General features: G+C 44.6%; 1 protein-coding gene across 1 annotated transcript in view; it reads right to left on the minus strand.

The window, feature by feature from the left end:
- Window positions 1-13,322, minus strand: part of LOC144510434 (ankyrin repeat and fibronectin type-III domain-containing protein 1-like) — an 878,059-nt gene that overhangs the window by 843,351 nt on the left and 21,386 nt on the right. The window lies entirely within an intron of this gene.

Consider the following 13,322-nt stretch of genomic DNA (forward strand, 5'->3'; position numbering starts at 1 on the left):
AAAGCCTCTATCTCATTAACAGTTCCACTGGAGCAATTCCTGTCATTGTCTGGGGGGGTAGTCCAATAGCCGAATAAAAATCACACCAGTTGGTCTCTTTGGATGCTGTGGGTTGCTTCTTTATGCTAAGCTTAAAAGTCTGCAACGCTCGTTCAGCCAACTCATTCAATAACAAGTGATAGGGTGCTGTCCTAATGTGCTTAATTCCATTGGAAAGTATGAAGGTCTGAAACTCAGTGCTTGTAAAGGCAGTGCCATTGTCAGAGACGAGAACTTCAGGTATCCCATGCATGCAGAAACTTTGTCATAGTTTCTCAATTGTAGCAAGAGAAGTGGTGGAGCCCATGCAATGCATCTCCATCCATTTGGAGTGCACGCCAACCATAATTAAGAACATGAAACCAAAAAAGGCCAGAAAAGTCCATATGCATTTGCACCCATGGCCTACCAGCCACTCCCATGGATGTAGGGAGGCTCAGGGGGTGGGAAGCTTGATTCTCCTGGCATGACACACACTGACTGACCAAGTCAGTAATGTCTGCATCAAGACTGGACTACCATACGTAACTCCTGGCTAGCATTTTCATCTTCGAAACCTCAGGGTAGCCATGGTGTAATTCCATAAGTATTGAATGTTGCCCAAGACAATGAATAACACTGCGAGAAACCCAGAGGATGATGCAATCCTCAACACTGAGCTCGTCCTTCTTTGTCAAGTAGTGTTTCATTTCGTCTGAGTGCTGTTCTCCGAATCCCCCATGTAATATTAAACGTTTTAATTTAGATAGGACTTGGTTCTTTAGTGTCCAGGCCTTGATTTGCCCTGTAGACAACGGCAATGTATCCAAAAAATTGAGGGTCATCACAACCTCTTCCACAGCTGGTAACAAAGCTGAACTTATGGGCAGTGGCAGACGAGTAAGTACATTGGCTTTAGTTATCTGGATGCCAGGATGGTGTTCTAGGAGGTATTCAGAAGCTGCCAGTAACAATGCCTAACACTGTATCTGGGCGGAAGCAATGGGGAGGGTATTGTCTTGTCTTCTTTAAAAAGGTCCCAGCAATGGTTTACAATCAGTTACTAGGAAGCGTCTATGGTAGGTGCATTGATGGGAGTTTTTTAATGCCGAAGACAACTGCCAATCCCTCTTTCTCAATCTGGGAATACCTCTGCTCAGCATCCGAGAGGGCCCTAGATACATATGCAATCAGCTTCTCTGTTCCCTCTCCAGCAACGTGCCAAAATTGATAAGGTCATTTTTGGGGTCAAAAGGGGCTAATAAATTAGACAAAAATTCCTGTTTAACGTTGTTGAAAACCTCGAACTGTAGCAAATCCCAAGACCACCTTTGATTTTTCCATTGTATGGGGACCAGTAAAGAAGCGAAATTCGGAATTAACTTTGCATAATAATTCACTAACCCCAGGAAGGATTTCAATTCTGTGGAGTTCCTCAGAGTTGGCCTCTCCTTAATGGCCCTCAACTTGTATTCCAACGATTGAAGGCCCTTGACCTCCACCTGATAGCCCAAATAGGTCATGGGACTTGCTTGGCAGACACATTTTTTTGATTGGTCTTGGCAGCATATAAAAAAGGTGATATTACAATAATCATGGAGGACTTCAATGTGCAGGTGGACTGGAAACGTCAGTTAGGTAGTGGATCCCAAGAAAAGGAATTCGTGGAATGTCTAAGAGATGGTTTTTTGGAGCAGCTTGTGACAAAGCCGACTAGAGAACAGGCAATTCTGGATTTGGTAATGTGTAATCATAGAATAGAATCCCTACAGTGCAGAAGGAGGCCATTCGGCCCATCGAGTCTGCACCGACCACAATCCCACCCAGGCCCTACCCCCACATATTTTACCCGCTAATCCCTCTAACCTACACATCTCAGGAGTCTAAGGGGCAATTTTTAACCTGGCCAATCAACCTAACCCACACATCTTTGGACTGTGGGAGGAAACCGGAGCACCCGGAGGAAACCCACGCAGACACGAGGAGAATGTGCAAACTCCACACAGACAGTGACCCGAGCCGGGAATCGAACCCAGGACCCTGGAGCTGTGAAGCAGCAGTGCTAACCACTGTGCTACCGTGCCGCCCCTGAGACAGACTTGATTTGGGAACTTAAGGTGAAGGAACCCTTAGGGCGCAGTGACCAAAATATTATAGAATTTACCCTGCAGTTTGAAGGGGAGAAGCTGGAATCAGATGTAACGGTATTACAATTAAATAAAGGTAACTACAAAGACATGAGGGAGGAGCTGACCAGATTTGATTGGAAAGGGAGCCTAGCAAAGAAAACAGCAGGAGTTTTTGAGAGCTATTCGGGAGGCACACAGAAATTCATCCCATGGAGGAGGAAACATGCTAAGGGGAGGACGAGGCATCCATGGCTGACAAGGGAAGTCAAGGATTAAAGCAAAAGAAAAGCATACAAAGTGGCAAGGATTAGTGGGAAGCCAGAGGATTGGGAAGCCTTCAAAAGCGAGCAGAGTACAATTAAAAAAGCAATAAGGGGGGAGAAGATGAAATATGAGTGTAAGCTAGCTAGTAATATAAAAGAAGGTAGGAAGAGTATTTTTCAATATATAAAAAAGGTAAGAGAGAGGCAAAGATAACCATTGGACCACTGGAAAATGAAGATGGAGAAGTAATAATAGGAAACAAAGTAATGGCAGAGGAACAGAATAGTTACTTTGCATCAGTCTTCACGTTGGAAGACACCAGTGGGACGCCAGAGCTCCAGGAGAGTCAGGGGGCACAGGTGAGTGTAGTGGCCATCACTACGGAGAAGGTTCTGGGGAAACCGAAAGGTCTGAATGTGGGTAAATCACCTGAACCGGATGGACTACACCCCAGGGTTCTAAAAGAGATAGCTGATGCAATTGTGGAGGCATTGGTGGTGATCTTTCAGGAATCACTGGAGGAAGAGAGGGTACCAGAGGACTGAAAAGTAGCGAATGTAACACCGCTGTTTAAGAAGGGAGGAAGGCAGCAGATGGGAAATTATAGGCCAGTTAGCCTGACTTCGGTCATTGGCAAGATTGTAGAGTCCATTATTAAAAGATGAGATCACAGAGTACTTGGAAGTGCATGATAAAGTAGGACTGAGTCATCACGGCTTTGTCAGGGGGAGGTCATGTCTGACAAATCTGTTAGAATTCCTTGAGGTAACAAGTTAGATAAATAAGAACCAGTGGACGTGATTTATTTAGATTTCCAGAAGGCCTTTGACAAGGTGCCACATAGGAGACTGTTAAATAAGTTAAGTGCCCATGGTGTTAAGGGTAAGATCCTGGCATGGATAGAGGATTGGTTGACTGGCAGAAGGCAGAGAGTGGGGATAAAGGAGTCTTTTTCAGGAAGGCAGCCGGTGACTAGTGGTGTGCCTCAGGGGTCACTGCTGGGCCCACAACTTTTCACAATATACATTAACGATTTGGAAGAAGGAACTGAAGGCACTGTTGCTAAGTTTGCAGATGATACAAAGATAAGTAGAGGGACAGGTAGTATTGAGGAAGCAGGGGGGTTGCAGAAGGACTTGGACAGATTAGGACAGTGGGCAAAGAAGTGGCAGATGGAATACAATGTGGAAAAGTGTTAGGTTATGCACTTTGGAAGGACAAATAAGAACATAAGAACATAAGAAATAGGAGTAGGAGTAGGCCATCTAGCCCCACGAGCCTGCCCCGCCATTCAATAAGATCATGGCTGATCTGAAGTGGATCAGTTCCACTTACCCGCCTGATCCCTATAACCCCTAATTCCCTTACCGATTTCTAAATGGAGAAATGCTTAGGAAATCAGAAACATAAAGGGACTTGGGAGTCATTGTTCAAGATTCTCGTAAGGTTAACGTGCAGGTTCAGTCGGCAGTTAGGAAGGCAAATGCAATGTTAGCATTCATATCGAGAGGGCTAGAATACAAGAGCAGGGATGTACTTCTGAGGCCGTTAAGGTTCTGGTCAGACCCCATTTGGAGTATTGTGAGCAGTTTTGGTCCCCATATCCAAGGAAGGATGTGCTGGTCTTGGAAAGGGTCCAGAGAAGGTTCACAAGAATGATCTCTGGAATGAAGAGCTTGTTGTATGAGGAACGGTTGAGGACTCTGGGTCTGTACTCGTTGGAGTTTAGAAGAATGAGGGGGGAATCTTGTTGAAACTTACAGGATACTGCAAGGTCTGGATAGAGTGGACATGGGAGAGGATGTTTCCATTAGTAGGAAAAACTAGAACCAGAGAGCACAACCTCAGGGTAAAGGGACAATCCTTTAAAACAGAGATGAGGTGGAATTTCTTCAGCCAGAGACTGGTGAATCTAGAGAACTCTTTGCCGCAGAAGGTTGTGGAGGCCAGGTCATTGAGTGTCTTTAAGACAGAGATAGATGGGTTCTTGATTAATAAGGGGATATGGGGTCATGGGGAAAAGGCAGGAGCATGGGGATGAGAAAAACATCAGCCATGATTGAATGGCAGAGCAGACTCGATAGGCTTAGTGACCTAATTCTGCTCCTTTGTCTTATCGTCTTATGGAGACATTTTTCCCATTTCAGCTGTACCCTGACCTCCGAGAATCGCCGTAAGTCCTCTTCCAGGTTTGCTAGGTGCTTGCATTCCGAAGTTCCTGTGATCAAGCCATCGTCCAGCTACACTGCTACCGGAGGTAACCCTTGGTGTATGTTCTCCATGACCTACTGAAAAATGGCGCATTCAGCGAAGACCGCGAAGACTTTGTATTGAAGACCTATAGCCCTTGGTGCATAATAATTGTCAATTTTGGGAAAGCTCATCTAATTCAAATTGAAGGTATGCATGGCTCATGTCCAACTTCGAAAATGCCTAGCCTCCAGTTAACCTGGCATACAGGTGTTCAATCCAAAGCATAGGGTATCTTGTCAATTTAGAAATCTTATTAATAGTAAGCTTACAGTCTCCAAAAACTCGGACTGACTTATTCAGCTTAAGGGCAGGAACAATAGGTGCAGCCCACTCTGTGAATTGTACAGGCCTTCTTACACCGTTTTTCCAGGCATTCCAGTTCCAACTCTAGCTTTTCCAATAGGGAATACGGAACTGGTCTCGTTCTAAAATACCTAGGCATAGAATTGGGATCGACGTAGATCTCAGCTTTGCTCCCCTTATTTTTCTAAGCCTTCCTGGAAAACTTCAGAGTACTTATTGATGACTTTGTACAGTCCCCCCGCCCTCTCCCCCACCGTGCCCAGCCTGAAGATGTCCAGCCAGTTCAGTCTGATGTGTTGGAGCCATAAGTCCCATAACTAGGTCCTTGTCCCCATACAATAATGAGTGGTAGTCAAGCTGACTGCTGCTGGTAAGTCACTTGGGTCGCCGTTGTACCCTTTACCTGCAATGGTTCCCCCACATACGTGGCCAATTGGACTTTTGTGTTTTCTAAGTTCAGGAGCTGAATATCTGCCCAGAGGCAATCATTAGAGCACAGCCCCTGTATCCACTTCCATTTTTAAATAGGTAGCCATTTACTAATAACTCCACCATTGCAGGGGCAACCTTCTTCGTGGAGATGCGATTTAATTGCATTGTCCCTGTTCCTGGTTTAGGGCATACCTGCAAGATACGGTCCAGTACTGGCCTTAGCCATTGTCTGAAACAGCACCCATTTTGACTGTCCCATTATCTTTGCCTCAGTTGTGGCTTTCTGCAGAACTTGCAATAGTCCACTGTATGGCATTGACAATCTTTTGAAATATATTTCTCAGGAGATTGAAGGCTGTCCCTGCCCTTTCTTGTGTGGTGCTGAGCCCAAAATAAAATTGAACTAAATTAAACTACAGTCAGTTCCAGCAAATAGCCTGCAGAAAATCGGACCTGGCAAAGTTCAAATACGGTAAGAAGTCTTACAACACCAGGTTAAAGTCCAAAAGGTTTATTTGGTAGCAAATACCATAAGCTTTCGGAGCACTGCTCCTTCGTCAGATGGAGTGGAAATGTGCTCTCAAACAGTGCACTTTTCTTTAACCTGTGTTTAATGTTCCCTCCACCCACATTGTCTGTACCTTTAAGACCTGGCTGGCTGTAGGATTCGTATTCTAATCAGTATTCTGCAACTTGATTTTGTCTGTTTGCACTGTTTGAGAGAACATTTCCACTCCATCTGACGAAGGAGCAGTGCTCCAAAAGCTTATGGTATTTGCTACCAAATAAACCTGTTGGACTTTAACCTGGTGTTGTGAGACTTCCTACCGTGGTCACCCCAGTCCAACGCCAGCATCTCCACATCAAAGTTCAAATATACAGAACTCAGACAGGCTGCCGAGGCAGGTCTGGATCAGCCCTATCAATAACCCATCAAGTGATCATCGCTCCTATTTGATATGCACAGGCCTATTGTCCCAGGCCTAGATGGGGCCAGACTCCAAGGCGCCCGGGGCAGGCTCAGGTGTCCTGTCAACAGGTCATCAAGTCAACAATGGGTGCTGAGACCCCTCCTCCCAAGGTCCCACTGGCAGAAGACCAAGGGCAAATAGAAAAAAACGCAAGGCCAAAGGGGGATAAAATAGGCATTCTGGACACCTTGGGAACAAACTCTCACAACAGGAGACGACCGAGACCGGACTAGACCAGAGAAGGAAGGAAGCAAGCAAGCACGAAACGGCCAGCGAGAATCACGTCGCGAAGACGAACCAGAGGGACTCATGGACCAGATCTGTAACCTACCAAGCCATCTTTACGGGTAGTATAGCCGAATCCTGGGTGTTTCTTGTACACATAGTAGGTAATTTATGGGTTAACTATATTTAATAAAGTTTGTTGCATTACATACCTGTGTCTGTACTTTATTCTTCTGATGAATAAAGACACCTGGGTAAAACTTTGACTAAGAAGCTGGTTGAAGTATCTGAATTAGACAGATACTTGACTTCCTGGTGATGCGCCTTGGGCTCCACTGCTCTAAGGGTTTCTGTGATATTTTACATATACTATCGCTCTCAGTTGAGGGATGGATGTTACATGAAACCCCTCCACCCACTACTATCTGATGTCCCCTGTAGTTCCTGAGCTCCTTTCTCTGCATTCTCCAAATGATCAAGCTATCCCAAAAGCCTTCTTTAGATCCAAATTGGGTGCTGCCAATAATTTTTTGTACGATCACATTGTTAATTCCATGGACCAGTCTATCTCACACGTTGTTCAGGGATGGCACAAATTCACAGCGCTCTGCCAATTTTTATAACCTGATCAGAAATTCAGTGACAGGCTCCTCAGGGGTTCACCCTGCCATATTAAACCAATATCACTGGAGTATTATGGAGTGTTTTGGGTCATAATTGCCTCTAACCAAGTCTACCAATTCATTAAAGGTTTTGGAGTCAGGGACATCCGGACTGGTCAGGCTTTACATCACGCTGAAGGACGGGACTCCGAACGCAGTCAACAGGGCTACTTTCTGCTTCTCGTATCCCTAATACTGTTGGCCCAAAAAAGTAATGCCTTGCATATCAATGCTTGCATCCGAGGCTTCAGGTTTACCAAAAAGAGGCATTTTTCTTACCAGAGAATTACATGTCTGGACAGTAAAGATGGTCTGGAGGCAAGAAAAGAACTCACTTTACTCCTCTTTTGGCAGACACCAAGCTAAATCGTCCTACTGACTTACAATGCTCAGAACTAAAACTTTCATATGGAGGCTATTACAGCAACAATACCATACTCCTGAGTTACTTGCCTCCTTGCACACAATAATGACAGGTTATTTGGGTACTCTGGATGAGTTTGGTACCCTGACGTGCTGGTTTTTCATTTGAAATATCGGAGAGCAATGATTGTCTGCCAGTATACAAATGGCAACTGCATTAGTATCTGCAGTGAGACCTTACTGGCCATAAGTGAAATAGGATCACCTCTTCCGAATGTTCCCACTACTACTCCAGAGATTTTGCAGTTCAATTCCAGATGCATTAAAATCCAGTTTCAACTCACGGGAAAATGGATGCAGTAAAAAATTGGAGGGATTGCAAAACAGCTCAATATGTTCACATAAAATAGTAGGTTCCCGGAGGGAAATTCCCCTTCAACACTGGCATATATTGAGCAGCACAGATGCAGCCAATTGCACTCCTGTCAGCAACAGGACCTGACTAATCAGGTAGCCTTGCGCAAACAGCAGACTCTTGGCACTGATGCAGCTGAATCAAGGTTAGTCACAGATTCAGATATCTCCCACTGGTGATCACGTGACAATCTGTGCTACTCTGAGGTCACAGCCGGTGTGTTGGATTGCAGGTCCAAGTATGATCCCTGGAACCACTGATTCCACTCCTAGAACAACCTCTCCATGGAAGAGACTGCGCACTCAGAGCTCAGGATTGGCACAGTGCTCATGTTCTGCATGGACTCCTTCCTCCATGACTGAAGCCATGGCACGCAGCCCTCATGGATCTTCGCCAGATCCCCCACACATCCTGCTGGACATAAAGCATCTGCCACCTATGGATATCTCTAGACACTGGTCATCTGCCTTGGACTCAGCATGGTCCTGGTTTCCAGCAGTGATCCCACTGTTGGCATTGTGGGACCTCTCTGCCATCGCCTCACATAAGTGTGATATGCCCTCACCACTGTGCATTACCCGCACAGACAGCGACCTTATGTCCACCAACATTTGAATATCTGCACTGGTGCCTGGTTCTAAGAGACAGGGTGGAGACAGGTGCAGACGTGAAATTTTCCTGGCTGCTTAATGGGGGTCTTCAGGATCACCCGTGGTTCCTGCGGATGGCACATCTGTGAAGGAAGATGCAAAATCAGTAAATTCAATTATCATTGTCAGTATGCATGCTGGGTAGCCTGATGAAACAATGGAGAAATGCTGCATGATGCTATCTGCGTTGAAGCTTCATTGGGCACTCTGGCTATAACAGTTCACTTTCTGGTGACAGGAGCCTATGATGTTTCCTGCACCCACGGCACATGCATCCAGCAACTGCATTCTTAGCTTTATCCCAAACTCCCATTTCACCAAGACCAGAGAAGTGAGCTGCCCGGTAGCACTCCAACTTGAGAGTATCACTTTCATTCTTTGTGAGCATCAGAAGATTTGATATTCCCCCACTGATTCTGTGGTGCTCTGCTGCACAGTAGCTTGTCTTCTTCTCACGGGGAACAATAGAAAGCCTCATTAGTGTTCCATCTGTCTTAAGGTCCATTCTAGATGTCCTCTCCCCCTACCAAGGCATTAAGCAGGTATTTTCACTGTGATGCATCTCACCGTCCAACCAGTGAACCTTTTGTGGCATTGAAGCCAGGTGTCATCCAAAATGTCACACCTACTGACCAGGCCTTCTTTGTCAGATGGGCAGGCCTTTTCTTGCTGTCCCCGAACATTAGAATGTGCAACCTGGCACTGACCGCCTGAACTAGGTAAGACATCTAGGCACTCGTCAGTGAAACAGGGAGCACTTAGCCCACCGACTTGCCTGCCCATCTTCCATGACATCCTGAAGCCATTATTGTTCACGAGACTCCTTGCAATTGTTGGATTAAGCTCCCTCAGTCTCCCCACAACTCCTGTCAACCTTCAAGGGGCTGTCTCTTCCAGTCTTAACTCCCTCCCCACCCCTACTCAGTGCGATAACAACCAGCAAACATATTACACAGTGGGCCTTAATTGGTCACCCAGTGTAACATCACATTAACTATTTGATCTTGGGCAGGAGCAGGTTTTACATCCGCTTCTGCCTGCATCAATTTCAGCACAGCTCAAAAGGTAAAATTCAAATCATGGAGGTACAAGTTTCATTCAGTGAAAAACTGCACAGGACACATAAGCAAGCAAGCAAATATTTCAAGTATGCTTTTTTTGCAATTCCATTTGTTTCTGCTTCCTCGTGTAATATGATGTTTATTTCCACCTTAAGAGTCATGGGAGTGAAAGTAGTCTACAGCATCAGAGCAAAATTGGCTCTTAGTGAATCAACAGCTGATATCCCACCATACCAATTTTATTTTCCATTGACTTGGAAAATATTGCCAAGGTTTTTAATTTCAAACCAAGTAAAAGTGGCAGAAAAAAGAGCCACCAAAACAAGATTCTATAACCTTCAGTGGAAACATCAGGCAGAGTAAAAAATCAGCTGCCAATTCACTAAAACACATTTCATTAGGCTGCCGTAGACCAATTTCATATCCTTCATGCTTTCAGAACAGAAATCTGATCAACAGAAAGTTCAGATATAGTAGTCAAGATCTGGGAAAGTATCTTCCTTAAGCTAACAGAAAGGCAACTAATAAAGCAACTGAAGGTGCCCAGGGAGACGCTTCTAATGGTTATCACGCTAAATGACTCAAGGGAATTAACTGCAACTCAACCTGCACAGTCTTCAGCTATTAAATGCACCGCTGTAATGCCACTGGTTGTTTCAAAAAGCTGGAGAAATTCTAAAGACTTTAAGCACTATATCTACCTGCCCTCAAAAAAATGACTGATACACTATTCAAGTGTCAGTATTCTGAAAGTGCTGCAGGTTCACCTGGATATGCAGACAAACAAACGATGGTGCATCCATACTTTTTTGTGCAGGTTACTTTGAATGCACTATAAGAATCTTAAGTTACCTTAAATTCAGCACAGGGGTCCAATCCAGTCAGCCCATCCTGTGCTGATGCTGACATTGTAACATAGTTAGTACTGTAATATATGCTGATGTTACTGGACTAGCAATCTAGACGTCCAGGCTAACATTTTAAAGATACGAGTTCAAATCCGGAATAAAATTATAGCATCATTATTACTGGATTCTACTAAAAACTAACGTCTTTGAGAGAAGGAAACTAATCTCTTTGAGGGAAGGGAATCTGCCATCCTTACCCAACCTGGCCTTTATATTACTCCAGATCCAAGGCAACGTGGTCGACTTTTAACTGCCCTCTGAATTAGCCGAGTAAGTGACTCAGTCCTATAACTTGAAAAAAGTCGAACAAGAGTCATCCCTAATAGCACTGTGGGTATACCTACATGACATGGATGCTATGGCTTAAGAGCAGGCAGGAAATGCTAGCCTGTCAGCCGTTCTCACATCGCATGAACAAACATTTTAAAAAGGAGCAAAATACTGAGGATGCGGAAATCTGAGAAAAGATCTGATTTTGACAATATCAACCTGAAATGTTAACTGTTTCTCTCTCCAAAGATGCTATATTTGCTTAATAATTCCAACATCTGCAGTGTTATCTATTCATTTATTTCACTCTTTCATTGGACTCTTGCATTTTTTCTCCTTCAAATCTATAGACCTGCATTCCCAGCAATTATGCCAGCATCATGCCCATCAGGGAACAACGTCCCTGACAATGAAGAATTTTCGAGCATCTGAGGAAGTCCTCTATACCAGTATGTCATAAATTCAGCAATGTGCTAGAGATGGTAGCTGAGAAGTGTGAGATCCCCTAAGAAGGAAGAGTGGCACGGTGACACAGTGGTTAGCACAGCTGCCTCACAGCACCAAGGAACCAAATTAAATTCCATCCATGGGTGATTATCTGTGAGAAGTTTGCACATTCGCTCCATGTCTGCGTGGGTTTCCTCCGGGTGCTCCAGTTTTCTCCCACAGTCCAAAGATGTGCAGGTTAGGTGGATGGTCATGATAAATTGCCCCTTGGTGTCCAGGCGTGTGTAGATTAGGTGGAATGGCCATGGTAAATACGTGGGGTTATGGGGATAGAGGGGAGGGCCTGGGTGGGATGCTCTTTCGGGGAGTCGATGTGGACTCAATGCACCTCCTTTTGTACTATAGTGATTCTATGGAGATGTGCCCGGAGGAGCCCCTTGGAAGAAAGCCACATTAAAAAAAGTTTTAACTCTTTCTTTTGAGAGTCCAGCCTACAAATCAAATATGGACGCCTCAGATGGGCTTTCCCTTCAGCAAGCTGGGTAAGCTACTTCTGACCAATGTATCAGCTGTTGTATCAAATCCCCCACCCAATTGGAGGCCACGAACACTCGAATTCTCAAATTGACAGTTCCTATGCCCACAACTGCACCAACTGATTTTGTCAGGAGTACATAGAAGCTCCACCTTTATCCAAAGTTCCTAGGAATCAAAGTCTCAGACTTTAACCTAATGTCTTGAGGTTCAGGATTACTGCCCAGCCTTTCCAGCGCACTGCTGCCAGAACAGGAGTGGAATGTAATTCAAGTACCAATGATTTCTAATTTCCTCTTCAATAGTGTTGGGTTCTGAAAGAAATCAAGAACTTTGTTCTACTTCCATTTTAAAAAAGACTTTCCGCTGAATAAATAAAGGCTGCTATAGGTCACATGACCACTGAACTGGTCCTTTTTCTGGAAGTTATCCCCAGAAGTTTCAAGAACAAAGTAATTATTTTCTCACTTCTGGGATCTCGCACTTCATTGTTCAGACCTCTTATAATTACAAAAGACCAGGAGATTCACACAAAATGCATGTTGCCTACAGAGCTACTAATAGACTCATATCACACCTGGGACTGTCCAGGTCGATTTCAACAGGGAAACAAAGGGACATAATTTGCACCTAATAAGCTCACCTTCCTAGCAGAGTCAGTGGACTTGCCCAGACAATGGCTTCCCCACACCAGACTCTCAATAAGGATGGTAACTATTTCAACAACTAATGACTGGGACATTATCAGTCCTGAAATCAAGGCCAGCTCCAGACACTGGATAAACATCCCCTTTGAAGACATTGTGGAGAAAGATCACATGACTCTAGTGGCAATTTTGAAATCTCCATATGCCTAGAGAACTGGAAAATTCTGAGACTGCTATTTTAACATCAACTGGACAGGACCTCCAGCAACCTGGCTGAGCAAGCAGTTGGTTACCACCTTTCACCCCCAAAAAGCTGCTTGATTTAAAAAATCTCTGATTAACACCGTTCTCCCAGTGTCTGCGTGGGTTTCCTCCAGGTGCTCTGATTTCCTCCCACAGTCCGAAAGACATGCTGGTTGAGTGCACTGGCTATGCTAAATTCTCCCTCATGTACCCAAACAGATGTTGGAGTGTGGCAACTAGGGGATTTTCACAATAACTTAAGTGTTAATGTAAGCCTATTTGTGATTAATAAATAAAATTTAAAACTTTAACTTTTGCTCTGCAGTGAAAAGTATTTTTCTTGCGCACTATACAGATAAAGCATATCATTCATTAAGTACATAGGGAAGAAGGAGAGGGTGCAGAATGTAGTGTTACAGTCATAACAAGGGTGTAGAGAAAGACCAACTTAATATAAGGGATGTCCATTCGAAAGTCTGATGACAGCAGGGAAGAAGCTGTTCTTGAGTCGGTTGGTACGTGATCTC

This window comes from Mustelus asterias, chromosome 23 (assembly GCF_964213995.1).
Source record: "Mustelus asterias chromosome 23, sMusAst1.hap1.1, whole genome shotgun sequence".
Taxonomy (NCBI): Eukaryota; Metazoa; Chordata; class Chondrichthyes; order Carcharhiniformes; family Triakidae; genus Mustelus; species Mustelus asterias.